Here is a 17,589-nt window from a genome sequence, read left to right on the forward strand (position 1 = left end):
TTTCTCCCTCTGCCTTTTTATAAGAGCGTCCAGGACCCTCAAACAAAACACCAGCAGGAAAGGGGACATATGGCATACTTTTGAACAATAGAGTAAGAGTACAGGAAAGGCATTGATTTTAGAAACCCATAGATCATTTTTTGCAAATGTAAATTTGAATCAAAAAAATGATTCAATGGACACCCAGTACACCTCTTTCTCCTTAGGCCTTTTTATAAGAGGGTCCTGGACCCTCAAAAAAACATCAGCAGGAAAGAGGACATATGGCATACTTTTGAAAATTAGATTACAGGAAAGGCATTGATTTTAGAAACACAGAGATCAGTTATATGACCCGGGAGATAGAAAAAAAAACATTGATTGGACACCCAGTACACTTCTTTATCCTTAGTCCTTTTTATAAGAGTGTCCCGGAGCCTCAACAGAAAGAACAGCATGAAATAGGAAATATGGCATCCTTTTGAAAAATAGATTACAGGAAAGGCATTGATTTTTGAAAGACAGAAATAATTTGTTACAACCGGGAAATCTAAAAAAACATTGAATAGACACCCATTACACTTCTTTAGCCTTAGTCCTTTTTAGCAGAGGCTCCAGGACACTCAACAAAACCAGCAGTAGGAAAGAGGACATATGGCATCCTTTGTGAAAAAAAGATTATAGGAAAGGCATTGATTTTAGAAACCTGGGGATAATTTGTTGCAACCGTGAATTTTAATTAAAAAAAATGATTGGATGGACACCCAGTACAATTCTTTATCCATAAGGCCTTTTTATAAGAGGGTCCAGGACCCTCAAACAAAAAACCAGCAGGAAAGAGAAAATATGGCATACTTTTGAACAATAGAGTACAGGAAAGGCATAGATTTTAGAAACCCATAGAAAATTTTTTTTAAATGTAAATTTGAATAAAAAAATGATTCGATGGACAGCCAGTACACCTCTTTCTCCTTAGCCCTTTTTATAAGAGGGTCCTGGACCCTCAAAAAAAAACACCAGCAGGAAAGAGGACGTATGGCATCCTTTTGAACAATAGAGTACAGGTACAGCATTGATTTTACAAACCCAGAGATTATTTTGGTCAATTGTTAAATAGAAAAATAAAAATGAGTGGCCAACCAGTACACTTCTTTCTCTTTAGGCCTTTTTATAAGAGGGTCCTGGACACTCCAAAAAAAAAACACCAGCAGGAAAGAGGATGTATGGCATCCTTTTGAACAATATAGTACAGGTACGGCATTGATTTTACAAAACCAGAGATAATTTTGGTCAAATGAGAAATAGAAAATAAAAATGAGTGGACACCCAGTACACCTCTTTCACCTTAGGCCTTTTTATAAGAGTGTCCAGGACCCTCAAACAAAATACCAGCAGGAAAGAGAACATATGGCATACTTTGGAACAATAGAGTACTGGTACGGCATTGATTTGTGAAACCCACAGATAATTGTTTGTAAAAGTGAAATAGCCCCAAAAACCATGCTTGTACTCCCACTCCAGGTCGTTCTCCTTCAGCTTTTTTATAAGAGGGTCCAGCACCCTCAACAGAAAAAACTGCAGGAAACACCACCACATATGCCATCCTTTTGCACAAGCGAGTACAGGTATGGCATCCATTTTAGAAACCCAAAGATAATTGAGAGGAACCAGGAACATTTTTCTAAAAACTGGATGGGGCACCCATTACTACAGGTCGTTCTCCTTCAGCCTTTTTATATCATGGGCCACGACCCGCAACAGGCACAACAGCATGAAACACAACATATGCCACCCTTTTGCACAATAGAGTACAGGTATGGCATAGATGGAACACAGAGATAATTTAGAGCAACCAAGAGACGGATAAAGATGCTTGGTCGGTCCTACTCTTTCAAATTTGTTGCATTTTGCGTTCAATTGAATGGTCCACCGGATATGAGTGGTGTGTAAAGTTGTACAATTCGTAACAGTTTAATCACTAGTGTTATGTGCCTTATTTTTTTTATTTGAGTTTTGTACCCACAGAGATGCAGCAGAGGCCAGAAAAATTAGGAATGTACAAATGACTGAAAAATTGGGGTATTGTTGTAACAACTGCTGTAGCAGCGGCCAGAAAAATCGATGTTTGTAAAACATTTATAAAGTGCCCTAAAAGCTTGTGGCTTGAACACTAGTTGTTGGCGGATAAGTCAAGCAAGTCCTCCGTCTTTATAACCAAAAAAAAAAAAGGCCAGCCTGTGTACCAGTTGTAGCCCAAGGCAGCTCATATCATCATCAGTAGTTTTTTATTCAAATGTATCGCCCAATGTCAGTCCCTTCGGGATCCAGCCCTCATTCATTTTTATAAAAGTGAGATAGTCAAGGCTTTTTTGACCTAGGCGACTTCTCTTCTCAGTGACAAAACCTCCTGCTGCACTAAAAGTCCTTTCGGACAGGACACTTGAAGCGGGGCAGGCCAGAAGTTCCATTGCAAATTGGGATAGCTCAGGCCACAAGTCCAGCCTGCACACCCAGTAGTCAAGGGGTCCATCGCTCCTGAGAGTGTCGAGATCCGCAGTTAAAGCTAGGTAGTCTGCTACCTGTCAGTTGAGTCTTTCTCTAAGGCTGGATCCCGAAAGGCTCTGATGGTGCATGGGAGTTAAAAAGGTACGCATGTCCTCCATCAACAAGACGTCAGGAAAGCGCCCGGTCCTTGCCGCCGTGGTCGTGGGAGGAGGAGGATTAATTTCATCTCTTCCCCTGTTACATTCCCGTGGTGCTGTGACATCACCCTTATACGCTGTGTAAAGCATAGTTTTTAATTTAGTATGAAAATGCTCCATCCTTTCCGACTTGCAGGAATTTGGTAACATTTCAGGCACTTTATGCTTATACCGGGGGTCGAGGAGCGTGGACACCCAGTACAGGTCGTTCTCCTTCAGCTTTTTTATACGAGGGTCCCTCAACAGGCACGACAGCATGAAAGAACCCATTTGAACAAGGTTGGATGCTGAGCTAATCATGTCGCGTTCCTCCTCCTCACTGATCTCACTGATGGTATCTTCTTCCCCCCAGCCACGTACAACACCACGGGTACCAGAGAGGTGACAACAATGAGCACCCTGGGATGACTGTTGTGCTCGGTCTTCCTCCTCCTCATCCTCCCCAAAGCCACATTCCTCCTCTGACTCCTCTTCCTCACAATCCTCTTTCTGCGTTGCCGCAGGTCCAGCAAGCAATGCTGATTCGGCTGTTTGCGGGGGTGATGGACACCACAACTCTCCCGCTTCCTCTTCACGCTCATCTACTGCCTGATCCAGCACTATTCACAGGGCACGCTCCAGGAAGAAAACAAATGGTATGATGTCGCTGATGGTGCCTTCGGTGCGACTGACAAGGTTTGTCACCTCCTCAAAAGGACGCATGAGCCTACAGGCATTGCGCATGAGCGTCCAGTAATTTGGCAAAAATATCCCCAGCTCCCCAGAGGCTGTCCTAGCACCCCGGTCATACAAATGCTCATTAACAGCTTTTTCTTGTTGGAGCAGGCGGTCAAACATTAGGAGTGTTGAATTCCACCGTGTCGGGCTGTTGCAAATCAAGCGCCTCACTGGCAGGTTGTTTCGACGCTGGATATCAGACAAGTGCGCCATGGCCGTGTAGGAACGCCTGAAATGGCCACACACCTTCCTGGCCTGCTTCAGGACATCCTGTAAGCCTGGGTACTTATGGACAAATCGTTGTACAATTAGATTACACACATGTACCATGCACGGCACATGTGTTAACTTGCCCAATTTCAATGCCGCCACAAAATTACTTCCATTGTCAGAAACAACCTTGCCAATCTCCAGTTGGTGCGGAGTCAGCCACTGATCCACCTGTGCGTTCAGGGCGGTCAGGAGTGCTGGTGCGGTGTGACTCTCCGCTTTCAGGCAAGTCAACCCCAAGACGGCGTGACACTGCTGTACCCGGGATGTAGCATAGTACCTGGGGAGCTGGGGGGGTGCCATAGATGTGGAGCAAGACGCAGAAGTTGAAGAGGACTCAGCCGAGGAAGAGGTTATGGAAGAGTATGGAGTAGGAGGAGTAGAGGAGGTAGCAGCAGGCCTGCCTGCAAGTCGTGGCGGTGTCACCAACTCTTCTGCAGAGCCACGCATTCCATGCTTGTCAGAAGTCAGCAGGTTTACCCAATGCGCAGTGTAGGTGATATACCTGCCCTGACCATGCTTTGCAGACCAGCTATCCGTGGTCATATGGACCCTTGCCCCAATGCTGTGTGCCAGACATGCCATAACTTCCTTTCTCACAAAAGAGTACAGGTTTGGGATTGCCTTTTGTGAAAAGAAATTTCTGCCAGGTACCTTCCACTGCGGTGTCCCAATAGATACAATTTTTTTTAAAGCATCAGACTCCACCAGCTTGTATGGTAAAAGCTGGCGGGCTAAGAGTTCAGACAAGCCAGCTGTCAGATGCCGGGCAAGGGGGTGACTTTGAGAAATTGGCTTCTTACGCTCAAACATGTCCTTGACAGACACCTGACTGTGAGCAGATGACCAGGAACTGCTACGTAAGAGAGACTGAGTGGAGGATGGTTGAGAGGGGGCAAGGAGGTCAGCACTGGTTGACGTGGCTGAAGATGCTGGAGCAGGAGGAGGAGGGCGGCTTTCACTTTGTGTGCTGCTTCTACTCATGTGTTCTTCCCATCGGCCTTTGTGATGGGAGACCATGTGCCTTCGCAAAGCAGTTGTACCTAGGTGGCTGTTGGACTTCCCATGACTCAGTTTCTTTTGGCACAGGTTGCAAATGGCATCGCTGTTGTCAGAGGCAGACACACAAAAAAAATGCCACACTGCTGAGCCCTGCGATGACGGCATTCTGGTGGTGGCAACAGCATGCGTTGATGGGCGTCGACGGGCTGTCTGGCTGACCCCTGGTGACGATGCATGCTGTCTACTGTGCCACTAGCTCCTTGAGACGACCTCCCAGTGCTTCCAAATCGTCTCCTCTTACTCCTCCTCTCTGTCTCCCCATCTGAACTTTACCCCTCTTCTTCTTCTCTTCTAGCAGGCACCCACATGACATCCACCGACACATCATCATCAACCGCTTCACTTGTATCTGAAACATCAAGAAAGGAAGCAGCAGCGGGTACAACATCATCATCATCATCATCACACCGTACCTCGATGCCGGTAATGCTGCCTGACTGAGACTGATCACTATTATCTACATCCTCTGTCAATGATGGTTGCGCATCACTCATTTCTTCAAAATGATGTGTCAATAACTCCTGTGACAGATCAAGTGAAGCGGCTTTGGTGCTAGTGTTGGTGGTGGCAACAGGCGGCGGAGTGGCACTGGTCACTTGAGACCTGCCCAAAGCACAGCTGGATGTAGATGGTGCGTCAAGGTTAGGAGGACTAGCAGCGGAAGCTGAAGAAGATTGGGTTTCCTGTGTTAGCCATTCAACTAGGTCCTCCTCAGAAGTTTTTGCATCCCCCTGGCACCGGGCGTCTGAACAATGTGCATATTTGTAGGGTCTAAAGGAATCACAGCACCACGACCACGGAACCTGCGGGGTGGCCTGCCTCTGCCTGTCATTTTTTTTTAAATGGACACTAACAATACTATTACACCAATTGAGTGGTGGCACTGTGAAAGTGGGCACAGTATACGCTGTGAGACTGACAACAACAAAAAAGACAGATGTTTTAAAAATCACAAATTGTTAATTTTTTGAAATATTACTAGTACTGTGGCAACAAATATGATTGTTTGGCACTATTTGGCAAATGGGCCTGTCTGGCACACACGCTGGGAGAAAGGAAACTGCAATTCAATGGCACTAGGAGACTGAAGAATCACAGTCAAAACAGTTATGATTAACAAAAATTCCAATCCTGTTACAATAAATATGAGTGGTGGCACTAAATGGCTAGTTGGGACTGGCACACAGGCAGGCAGGCAAGAGGAAAATGCAATTCAAGGGCACTAGTAGACTGCAGATTGACAGTCAAAACAGTATTGATTGACAAATTTTGCAATACTGTTAAAAGAAATATGATTGCTAGCACTAATTGGATAGTTGGGCCTGGCACACAGGCTGGCAGGCAGTAGAAAAGTGCAATTCAATGGCACAAGCAAAAAGAGGATTAAGATCAACAATCAAGATATTTTTTATTGTAATTAGTAACTATACTGTGACAACAATTCGGATTGGTGTAAATAGTTGGCAAGACAGCCTGGCGCAAAAGGATGACAGGCAGGAGGGAGATGCAATTCAAGGAAACTAGGAGACTGATTACTGACAGTCTAAACAGTGATGATTGACAATTTTTGAAATACTGTTAACAGAAATATGATTGCTGACAACAATTGGCTAGGTGGGGGCCTGGCTCACAGCAGGCTGCAAGGCAGGAGGAAAGTGCTATTCAATGGCACCAGCAAACTGAGGATTCAAATCCCAGCAAATATTACCAAAAATTTTAATTTTTAATTATTAGAATACTGTCACAACAAATATGATTGGTGTAAATATTTTTTAAGTAGGCCTGGCACACAGGCTTGGAAGGCTGTAGAAAAGTGCAATTCAAAGGCACGAGCAAACTGAGGGTTAAGATCATCAACAATAAAGATTTTTTTAATTGTAATTAGTAACTATACTGTGACAAAATATTTGCATTGGTGTAAATAGTTGGCAAGATGGCCTGGCACAAAAGGATGGCAGGCAGGAGGGAGATGCAATTCAAAGAAACTAGGAGACTGATTACTGACAGTCTAAACAGTGATGATTGACAATTTTTGAAATACTGTTAACAGAAATATGATTGCTGACAACAATTGGCTAGGTGGGGGCCTGGCTCACAGCAGGCTGCAAGGCAGGAGGAAAGTGCTATTCAATGGCACCAGCAAACTGAGGATTCAAATCCCAGCAAATATTACCAAAAATTTTAATTTTTAATTATTAGAATACTGTCACAACAAATATGATTGGTGTAAATATTTTTTAAGTAGGCCTGGCACACAGGCTTGGAAGGCTGTAGAAAAGTGCAATTCAAATGCACGAGCAAACTGAGGGTTAAGATCATCAACAATAAATATTTTTTTAATTGTAATTAGTAACTATACTGTGACAAAATATTTGGATTGGTGTAAATAGTTGGCACAAAAGGATGGATGGCAGGAGGGAGATGCAATTCAAGGAAACTAGGAGACTGATTACTGACAGTCTAAACAGTGATGATTGACAATTTTTGAAATACTCTTAACAGAAATATGATTGCTGACAACAATTGGCTAGGTGGGGGCCTGGCTCACAGCAGGCTGCAAGGCAGGAGGAAAGTGCTATTCAATGGCACCAGCAAACTGAGGATTCAAATCCCAGCAACTATTACCAAAAATGTTAATTTTTAATTATTAGAATACTGTCACAACAAATATGATTGGTGTAAATTTTTTTTAAGTAGGCCTGGCACACAGGCTTGGAAGGCTGTAGAAAAGTGCAATTCAAAGGCACGAGCAAACTGAGGGTTAAGATCATCAAAAATAAAGATTTTTTTAATTGTAATTAGTAACTATACTGTGACAAAATATTTGCATTGGTGTAAATAGTTGGCAAGACGGCCTGACACAAAAGGATGGCAGGCAGGAGGGAGATGCAATTCAAAGATACTAGGAGACTGATTACTGACAGTCTAAACAGTGATGATTGACAATTTTTGAAATACTGTTAACAGAAATATGATTGCTGACAACAATTGGCTAGGTGGGGGCCTGGCTCACAGCAGGCTGCAAGGCAGGAGGAAAGTGCTATTCAATGGCACCAGCAAACTGAGGATTCAAATCACAGCAACTATTACCAAAAATTTTAATTTTTAATTATTAGAATACTGTCACAACAAATATGATTGGTGTAAATATTTTTTAAGTAGGCCTGGCACACAGGCTTGGAAGGCTGTAGAAAAGTGCAATTCAAAGGCACGAGCAAACTGAGGGTTAAGATCATCAACAATAAATATGTTTTTAATTGTAATTAGTAACTATACTGTGACAAAATATTTGGATTGGTGTAAATAGTTGGCAAGACGGCCTGGCACAAAAGGATGGCAGGCAGGAGGGAGATGCAATTCAAGAAAACTAGGAGACTGATTACTGACAGTCTAAACAGTGATGATTGACAATTTTTGAAATACTCTTAACAGAAATATGATTGCTGACAACAATTGGCTAGGTGGGGGCCTGGCTCACAGCAGGCTGCAAGGCAGGAGGAAAGTGCTATTCAATGGCACCAGCAAACTGAGGATTCAAATCCCAGCAACTATTACCAAAATTTTTATTTTTTAATTATTAGAATACTGTCACAACAAATATGATTGGTGTAAATATTTTTTAAGTAGGCCTGGCACACAGGCTTGGAAGGCTGTAGAAAAGTGCAATTCAAAGGCACGAGCAAACTGAGGGTTAAGATCATCAACAATAAATATGTTTTTAATTGTAATTAGTAACTATACTGTGACAAAATATTTGGATTGGTGTAAATAGTTGGCACAAAAGGATGGATGGCAGGAGGGAGATGCAATTCAAGGAAACTAGGAGACTGATTACTGACAGTCTAAAAAGCGATGATTGACAATTTTTGAAATACTGTTAACAGAAATATGATTGCTGACAACAATTGGCTAGGTGGGGGCCTGGCTCACAGCAGGCTGCAAGGCAGGAGGAAAGTGCTATTCAATGGCACCAGCAAACTGAGGATTCAAATCCCAGCAACTATTACCAAAAATTTTAATTTTTAATTATTAGAATACTGTCACAACAAATATGATTGGTGTAAGTATTTTTTAAGTAGGCCTGGCACACAGGCTTGGAAGGCTGTAGAAAAGTGCAATTCAAAGGCACGAGCAAACTGAGGGTTAAGATCATCAACAATAAAGATTTTTTTAATTGTAATTAGTAACTATACTGTGACAAAATATTTGGATTGGTGTAAATAGTTGGCAAGACGGCCTGGCACAAAAGGATGGCAGGCAGGAGGGAGATGCAATTCAAGGAAACTAGGAGACTGATTACTGACAGTCTAAACAGTGATGATTGACAATTTTTGAAATACTGTTAACAGAAATATGATTGCTGACAACAATTGGCTAGGTGGGGGCCTAGCTCAAAGCAGGCTGCAAGGCAGGAGGAAAGTGCTATTCAATGGCACCAACAAACTGAGGATTCCAATCACAGCAACTATTACCAAAAATTTTAATTTTTAATTATTAGAATACTGTCACAACAAATATGATTGGTGTAAATATTTTTTAAGTAGGCCTGGCACACAGGCTTGGAAGGCTGTAGAAAAGTGCAATTCAAAGGCACGAGCAAACTGAGGATTAAGATCATCAACAATAAATATTTTTTTAATTGTAATTAGTAACTATACTGTGACAAAATATTTGGATTGGTGTAAATAGTTGGCAAGACGGCCTGGCACAAAAGGATGGATGGCAGGAGGGAGATGCAATTCAAGGAAACTAGGAGACTGATTACTGACAGTCTAAACAGTGATGATTGACAATTTTTGAAATACTCTTAACAGAAATATGATTGCTGACAACAATTGGCTAGGTGGGGGCCTGGCTCACAGCAGGCTGCAAGGCAGGAGGAAAGTGCTATTCAATGGCACCAGCAAACTGAGGATTCAAATCCTAGCAACTATTACCAAAAATTTTAATTTTTAATTATTAAAATACTGTCACAACAAATATGATTGGTGTAAATATTTTTTAAGTAGGCCTGGCACACAGGCTTGGAAGGCTGTAGAAAAGTGCAATTCAAAGGCACGAGCAAACTGAGGGTTAAGATCATCAACAATAAAGATTTTTTTAATTGTAATTAGTAACTATACTGTGACAAAATATTTGGATTGGTGTAAATAGTTGGCAAGACGGCCTGGCACAAAAGGATGGCAGGCAGGAGGGAGATGCAATTCAAGAAAACTAGGAGACTGATTACTGACAGTCTAAACAGTGATGATTGACAATTTTTGAAATACTGTTAACAGAAATATGATTGCTGACAACAATTGGCTAGGTGGGGGCCTGGCTCACAGCAGGCTGCAAGGCAGGAGGAAAGTGCTATTCAATGGCACCAGCAAACTGAGGATTCAAATCCCAGCAACTATTACCAAAATTTTTAATTTTTAATTATTAGAATACTGTCACAACAAATATGATTGGTGTAAATATTTTTTAAGTAGGCCTGTCACACAGGCTTGGAAGGCTGTAGAAAAGTGCAATTCAAAGGCACGAGCAAACTGAGGGTTAAGATAATCAACAATAAATATGTTTTTAATTGTAATTAGTAACTATACTGTGACAAAATATTTGGATTGGTGTAAATAGTTGGCACAAAAGGATGGATGGCAGGAGGGAGATGCAATTCAAGGAAACTAGGAGACTGATTACTGACAGTCTAAACAGTGATGATTGACAATTTTTGAAATACTCTTAACAGAAATATGATTGCTGACAACAATTGGCTAGGTGGGGGCCTGGCTCACAGCAGGCTGCAATGCAGGAGGAAAGTGCTATTCAATGGCACCAGCAAACTGAGGATTCAAATCCCAGCAAATATTACCAAAAATTTTAATTTTTAATTATTAGAATACTGTCACAACAAATATGATTGGTGTAAATATTTTTTAAGTAGGCCTGGCACACAGGCTTGGAAGGCTGTAGAAAAGTGCAATTCAAAGGCACGAGCAAACTGAGGGTTAAGATCATCAACAATAAAGATTTTTTTAATTGTAATTAGTAACTATACTGTGACAAAATATTTGCATTGGTGTAAATAGTTGGCAAGACGGCCTGGCACAAAAGGATGGCAGGCAGGAGGGAGATGCAATTCAAAGAAACTAGGAGACTGATTACTGACAGTCTAAACAGTGATGATTGACAATTTTTGAAATACTGTTAACAGAAATATGATTGCTGACAACAATTGGCTAGGTGGGGGCCTGGCTCACAGCAGGCTGCAAGGCAGGAGGAAAGTGCTATTCAATGGCACCAGCAAACTGAGGATTCAAATCATAGCAACTATTACCAAAAATTTCAATTTTTAATTATTAGAATACTGTCACAACAAATATGATTGGTGTAAATATTTTTTAAGTAGGCCTGGCACACAGGCTTGGAAGGCTGTAGAAAAGTGCAATTCAAAGGCACGAGCAAACTGAGGGTTAAGATCATCAACAATAAAGATTTTTTTAATTGTAATTAGTAACTATACTGTGACAAAATATTTGGATTGGTGTAAATAGTTGGCAAGACGGCCTGGCACAAAAGGATGGCAGGCAGGAGGGAGATGCAATTCAAGGAAACTAGGAGACTGATTACTGACAGTCTAAACAGTGATGATTGACAATTTTTGAAATACTGTTAACAGAAATATGATTACTGACAACAATTGGCTAGGTGGGGGCCTGGCTCACAGCAGGCTGCAAGGCAGGAGGAAAGTGCTATTTAATGGCACCAGCAAACTAAGGATTCAAATCCCAGCAACTATTACCAAAAATTTTAATTTTTAATTATTAGAATACTGTCACAACAAATATGATTGGTGTAAATATTTTTTAAGTATGCCTGGCACACAGGCTTGGAAGGCTGTAGAAAAGTGCAATTCAAAGGCACGAGCAAACTGAGGGTTAAGATCATCAACAATAAAAATTTTTTTAATTGTAATTAGTAACTATACTGTGACAAAATATTTGGATTGGTGTAGTTGGCAAGACGGCCTGGCACAAAAGGATGGCAGGCAGGAGGGAGATGCAATTCAAGGAAACTAGGAGACTGATTACTGACAGTCTAAACAGTGATGATTGACAATTTTTGAAATACTGTTAACAGAAATATGATTGCTGACAACAATTGGCTAGGTGGGGGCCTGGCTCACAGCAGGCTGCAAGGCAGGAGGAAAGTGCTATTCAATGGCACCAGCAAACTGAGGATTTAAATCACAGCAACTATTACCAAAATTTTTAATTTTTAATTATTAGAATACTGTCACAATAAATATGATTGGTATAAATATTTTTTAAGTAGGCCTGGCACAAAGGCTTGGAAGGCTGTAGAAAAGTGCAATTCAAAGGCACGAGCAAACTGAGGGTTAAGATCATCAACAATAAAGATTTTTTTAATTGTAATTAGTAACTATACTGTGACAAAATATTTGGATTGGTGTAAATAGTTGGCAAGACGGCCTGGCACAAAAGGATGGCAGGCAGGAGGGAGATGCAATTCAAGGAAACTAGGAGACTGATTACTGACAGTCTAAACAGTGATGATTGACAATTTTTGAAATACTGTTAACAGAAATATGATTGCTGACAATTGGCTAGGTGGGGGCCTGGCTCACAGCAGGCTGCAAGGCAGGAGGAAAGTGCTATTCAATGGCACCAGCAAACTGAGGATTCAAATCACAGCAACTATTACCAAAAATTTTAATTTTTAATTATTAGAATACTGTCACAACAAATATGATTGGTGTAAATATTTTTTAAGTAGGCCTGGCACACAGGCTTGGAAGGCTGTAGAAAAGTGCAATTCAAAGGCACGAGCAAACTGAGGATTAAGATCAACACTAAATTTTTTTTAATTTTAATTAATAACTATACTGTCTGACTGTGACAACAATTATGATTGGTGTAAATAGTTGGCTAGACGGCCTGGCACAAAAGGCTGGCAGTGGCAGGCAGGAGGTAAATGAAATTCAATGGCACTAGGAGACTGAATATTTGCAGTCCAAAAAATTATGTTTTTTTTATTTTTTATTACTGTTACAAGAATTGTGATTGGTGCCACTAATTGGCTACTTGGGCCTGGCAGACAGGCTGGCAGATATGAGTCGTGGATGGTAGGTAGGGCAGCAATTTAACACAGTATGCTGTGTAAGTGACAAAAACACAGGACTGATAGAAAATTAAGTTACATTACACTAGCAAAATATTTTAAAATTTTAGATTTTAATATTAAAATTATGTTAAGAAGTGCAATGCACATATGACTCTATGAGTGGTCGCACTGGCTGGCTGCTACTTAGGGCAGCAATTATAACAACAGTATGCTGTGTAAGTCAGATAGACAGTTAGACACAGGCCTGATAGAAAATACAATTAGATTACACTAGCATAATGATTTAAAGACTTTTTTTGGAAATTTTAAGAAAAAGGTTAAGCACATACATATGAGTCGTGGCTGATAGCCTTGGAAGGGCAGCTATTAAAAACAGTAGGCTCTGTATGTCGGATACACACACGCCTGATAGAAAATACTATTAGATTACACTAGAAAAATGATTGAAATTATTTTTTGGGGGGGGGAAATTAAAAAAAGGTTAAACACATATGAGTCTTGGCTCATAGACTAGGGAGGGCAGCAAGTAAACACAGTAGGCTCTCTATGTCAGCAAAATACACAGACCGGATAGAAAATTATATTACATTACACTAGCAAACAAATTTAAACTTTTTTTTTTATATATTAAAATTAAGGTGAAAGAAAAATAGATATGAGTGCTGGGTGGCTGTAACGGCCCTCGTGGGTCTGCCTGTAGTTACGTAAACTCTTTTTGATATTCTTACTATTTGGTAGTCCCTTTAGTATTACCTTAGTTCTGCTCCGATATCTTTGGTACTTGTAATTTAGTAACGCTTCCTGTCAATGACAGGACGGTATAATAGGTAACATTATCATTATTTCTGTTTGGTAAAAATCTCCCAGCCAATACACCTTTGGAAGTGCCACTCCAAACTTTATTTGCTAACTATATGGTTTAACCTTCACGCTCTTACACTGCCTGGTGTTTAATTTATTTAATTTAATTAATTACAATTTTTGACTACACAATCTCAGACAGTTAAGAGATATATATGAAGATACTTAGTTGTATCACTTTAGAGTGAGGTGGGTTATGCGGTGTCTAATTACACTCATTCCTAAAATTACATGACAACAGTGGTAGACTGTTAATTGATCTAATCTACACTGCATCTCTCTCTATATATATATAGATATTTTATTTAAGATTTATATTATATAGAATTTAAATTGCACATGTGCAAATACAGCTGGATCTCCTGACTATTAATGATCCCCCCAAAACCAATTGGGAGAGGGATATATGTTTTCTAATAAATACAGTTACACCAAACACACCTGACTGTTGCCCAGTTGAAATAAAATGTATTATTTCTTAAATCGCCTATTCACTATAGCGAAAACTTGTACATAAATGCTAATATTATACCTACTCAGCTTTTTATGGTGTAGGACCCACAGTGGTATACCATCACCTTTTAGTAGTTACATTTACAGCTAATTGCTATAGGTAAACCTTTACTATAAGTAAAATTTTGACTATTAGTTATCCCCCCAAAATCAATTGGGAGAGGGTTGTGTGTCTTCCAAAAATTCAGTTACACCAATTTATCTTACTGTTGTACAGTTAAAATAAAATGTACTGTGCCTTACATCACCTATTCACTACAGCGAAAACTTGTACTTGAATGCCTACAGTATACCTATCGAGTTGTCCATGGTATTGTGCCTACAGAGTAATACAACTACTTCTCAGCAGTTATATTCACAGCCAACAGCTATAAGTTATATCTTTACTTTAGGCACTAGTGTAAGGGATTGTTCTTATCTTTACCGCACCCCCTGTATCTAGGGTTTATATACAAATATATGTTAACCCAATCTATGTGGTACTATAAATATTGATTTTAAGAATATAAAATACATTTTATGGGCGTATTTATTGTATCCTACTATTATACCCCACCAGGTGTGCAATTCAATCAATATGACCACACTTTGATGGTTGGAGATCTGAAATACTAATTACCAGGATACATACTTTGTTCTATTATCTGGGCACTGTGTGATTTGAATATTGCCAGTAGATACATACCTTCAGTGGGCACGTAATATTGTTAAATATCTACTGTCTCCACCTCATTTGTAAATATCTAGACTCACACCCTAATAACTCAGATTTAACCACACTGCTTTAATCCTATTACTGGGTATATCCCTGGATCCCTTCCCTAGTCAGTGTGTTCATACGCTCATTGGCTGTTGGAGGAGACCAGTGTTATACTTTACCTGTATTGTACCGGGTACTTCCTTTTTGTCCCACTGCTATCTGGAGCAGTACCATTACCCTTTTACCTTGGGGGGCCCCTCATGTTACAGTGTTTTTAATTGTGTGTATCATTTCAATTTGTTTTTATTGCGAAATAAAAGTTAAGTTTTAAACGTCTCTATGCAGACACAATGTTCTTACATGGATCTTTTCTATCCTGTGTCTAATATTGACATATGCTTATCTAATTGTTGAGTGCTATCCATGTACATTGCTTGTTCAGTCCTGCACTGAATTCGTTTCGTGTATTTCTCTCTATATATGTACAGCACCCGCCCTCTAGTTACTGATTATGGTACCCCCTATTTATGGGATTGATTATAATTATTAGGGCAACAATTCCGGTAGTGCCATCGTCATTCCTTTTCTCCTTGTATTAATAACTAAACCTATTAACCCCTAAACCACCATCCCTCCCATCACAACTACCTAATTTAAACTATTAACCCCTAAACCACCATCCCCCCATCGCCAAAAACTAAATAAAGCTAATAACCCCTAAACCACCATCCCCCCACAATGCAAATACCTAAATTAAACTATTAATTCCTAAACCTAACACCCCCTAACTTTAACAAAATTAAAATACACCTAAATTAAAGTTAAAATATACTAACTATCTTAAAATAAATAAAAACTTACCTGTGAAAAAAAATTAAAACCTAAGCTTAAACTAAAAACCAACCTAACATTACTTATTTTACAAAATAAATTATACAAAAAAAAGCTACATTACCAAAAAAAACCCTAACATTCTTAAAAATAATAAAACTATAGATTACCAAAAAGTTTAAAAAAAAACTACTATTACAACCCTCCCCACAAAAATGTCAAAAAATAAAAAAAACTACCATTACAAAAAATAACAAACAAAATTATCCAAAATAATAAAAATTATTCCTATTCTAATACCCCCCAAAAAACACCCCCCAAAAGTAAACCCCCCTAATCAACAAATAAATTACCAATAGCCTTTGAAAGGACCTTTTGAAGGGCATTGCCCCAAAGCTAACAGCTCTTTTACCTGAAAAACCCCCACCAATTACTCCTAACATTTATAACCCCCCATCCCCTCAACACCCAAAAATAAAAAAACCTAACTAAAAAAAACCTAATCTAACAATTGCCCCAAAAAGGGCATTTGGATGGGCATTGCCCTTAAAAGGGCATTCAGCTCTTTTTCAGCCCAAAAAAATAAAAAATCCCTAATCTTAAAAAAAACCCACCCCCCAAAAAACAAATAAACCCCTAACACTAATCCCCAATTTGGTACTCACCAATGATGAAGGGTGGTGATCCATCTTCATCCTGGCGGCGAAACATCTCCATCCATCAGTGAAGCATCTTCTCAAATCTTCATTCAGGCCGAGTTCCATCTTCTATCTTCATCCCAGTTGCAACGGATAAGTCCTTTGCAACATTGGTCCTCCTCTTTGGAGCATCGACACAGAGCTCCTCTTCATGCGGTCTCTAGCCACACAATAAAGATTGAATGCAAGGTACCCTTTATATTTAGGGGTACCCTTGCTTTCCTATTGGCTGACAAATTCAAATCAGCCAATAGGATGAAAGCATCTATCATCCTATTGGCTGATTTGAAGATGGATCGTTGCCCTTTATTATTGGTGAGCAACAATTTGGGGATTAGTGTTAGATTTTTTATTTTTTTGGGGGTGTTTCTTTTTCAGATTAGGGATTTTTTTGGGGGGGCTGAAAAAGAGCTGAATGCCCTTTTAAAAGTAATGCCCATCCAAATGCCCTTTTCGGGGGAATTGTTAGATTATGTTTTTTTAGTTAGGTTTTTTATTTTGGGGGGTTGGGAGGTGGGGGATAGTAATGTTAGGGGGTAATTGGAGGTTTTTTTTTCAGGTAAAAGAGCTGTTAGCTTGGGGGCAATGCCCTACAAAAGGCCCCTTTAAGGGCTATTGGTAGTTTATTTTTAGATTAGGGGTCTATATTTTTTTGGGGGGTATTAGAATAGGGATAATTTTTACTATTTTGGATAATTCTGTTTGTTATTTTTTATAATGGTAGATTTCTATTTTTTTTGTAATTTTAGTGTTTTTTTTGTAATGGTAGTTTTTTTTAGTTTTTTTGTAATGTAAGGTTTTATTATTTTTAGTAATTTTAGTTTTTTTTGTAATGTAGCTTTTTTTAATATAATTTGTTTTTGTAAAACAAGTAATGTTAGGTTCGTTTTTAGTTTAAGCTTAGGTTTTCATTTTGTTTCACAGATAAGTTTTTATTTATTTTAAGGTAGTTTGTATATTTTGATTTTAATTTAGGAGTATTTTAATTTTGTTAAAGTTCGGGGGTGTTAGGTTTATGGCTTAATAGCTTAATTCAGGTAGTTGCGATATGGGAGGGAATGGAGGTTTAGGGGTTAATAGCTTAATTTAGTGTTAGCGATGAGGGGGACTGAGATTTATGGGTTAACAG

This window comes from Bombina bombina, chromosome 1 (genome assembly GCF_027579735.1).
Source record: "Bombina bombina isolate aBomBom1 chromosome 1, aBomBom1.pri, whole genome shotgun sequence".
NCBI classification, from domain to species: domain Eukaryota; kingdom Metazoa; phylum Chordata; class Amphibia; order Anura; family Bombinatoridae; genus Bombina; species Bombina bombina.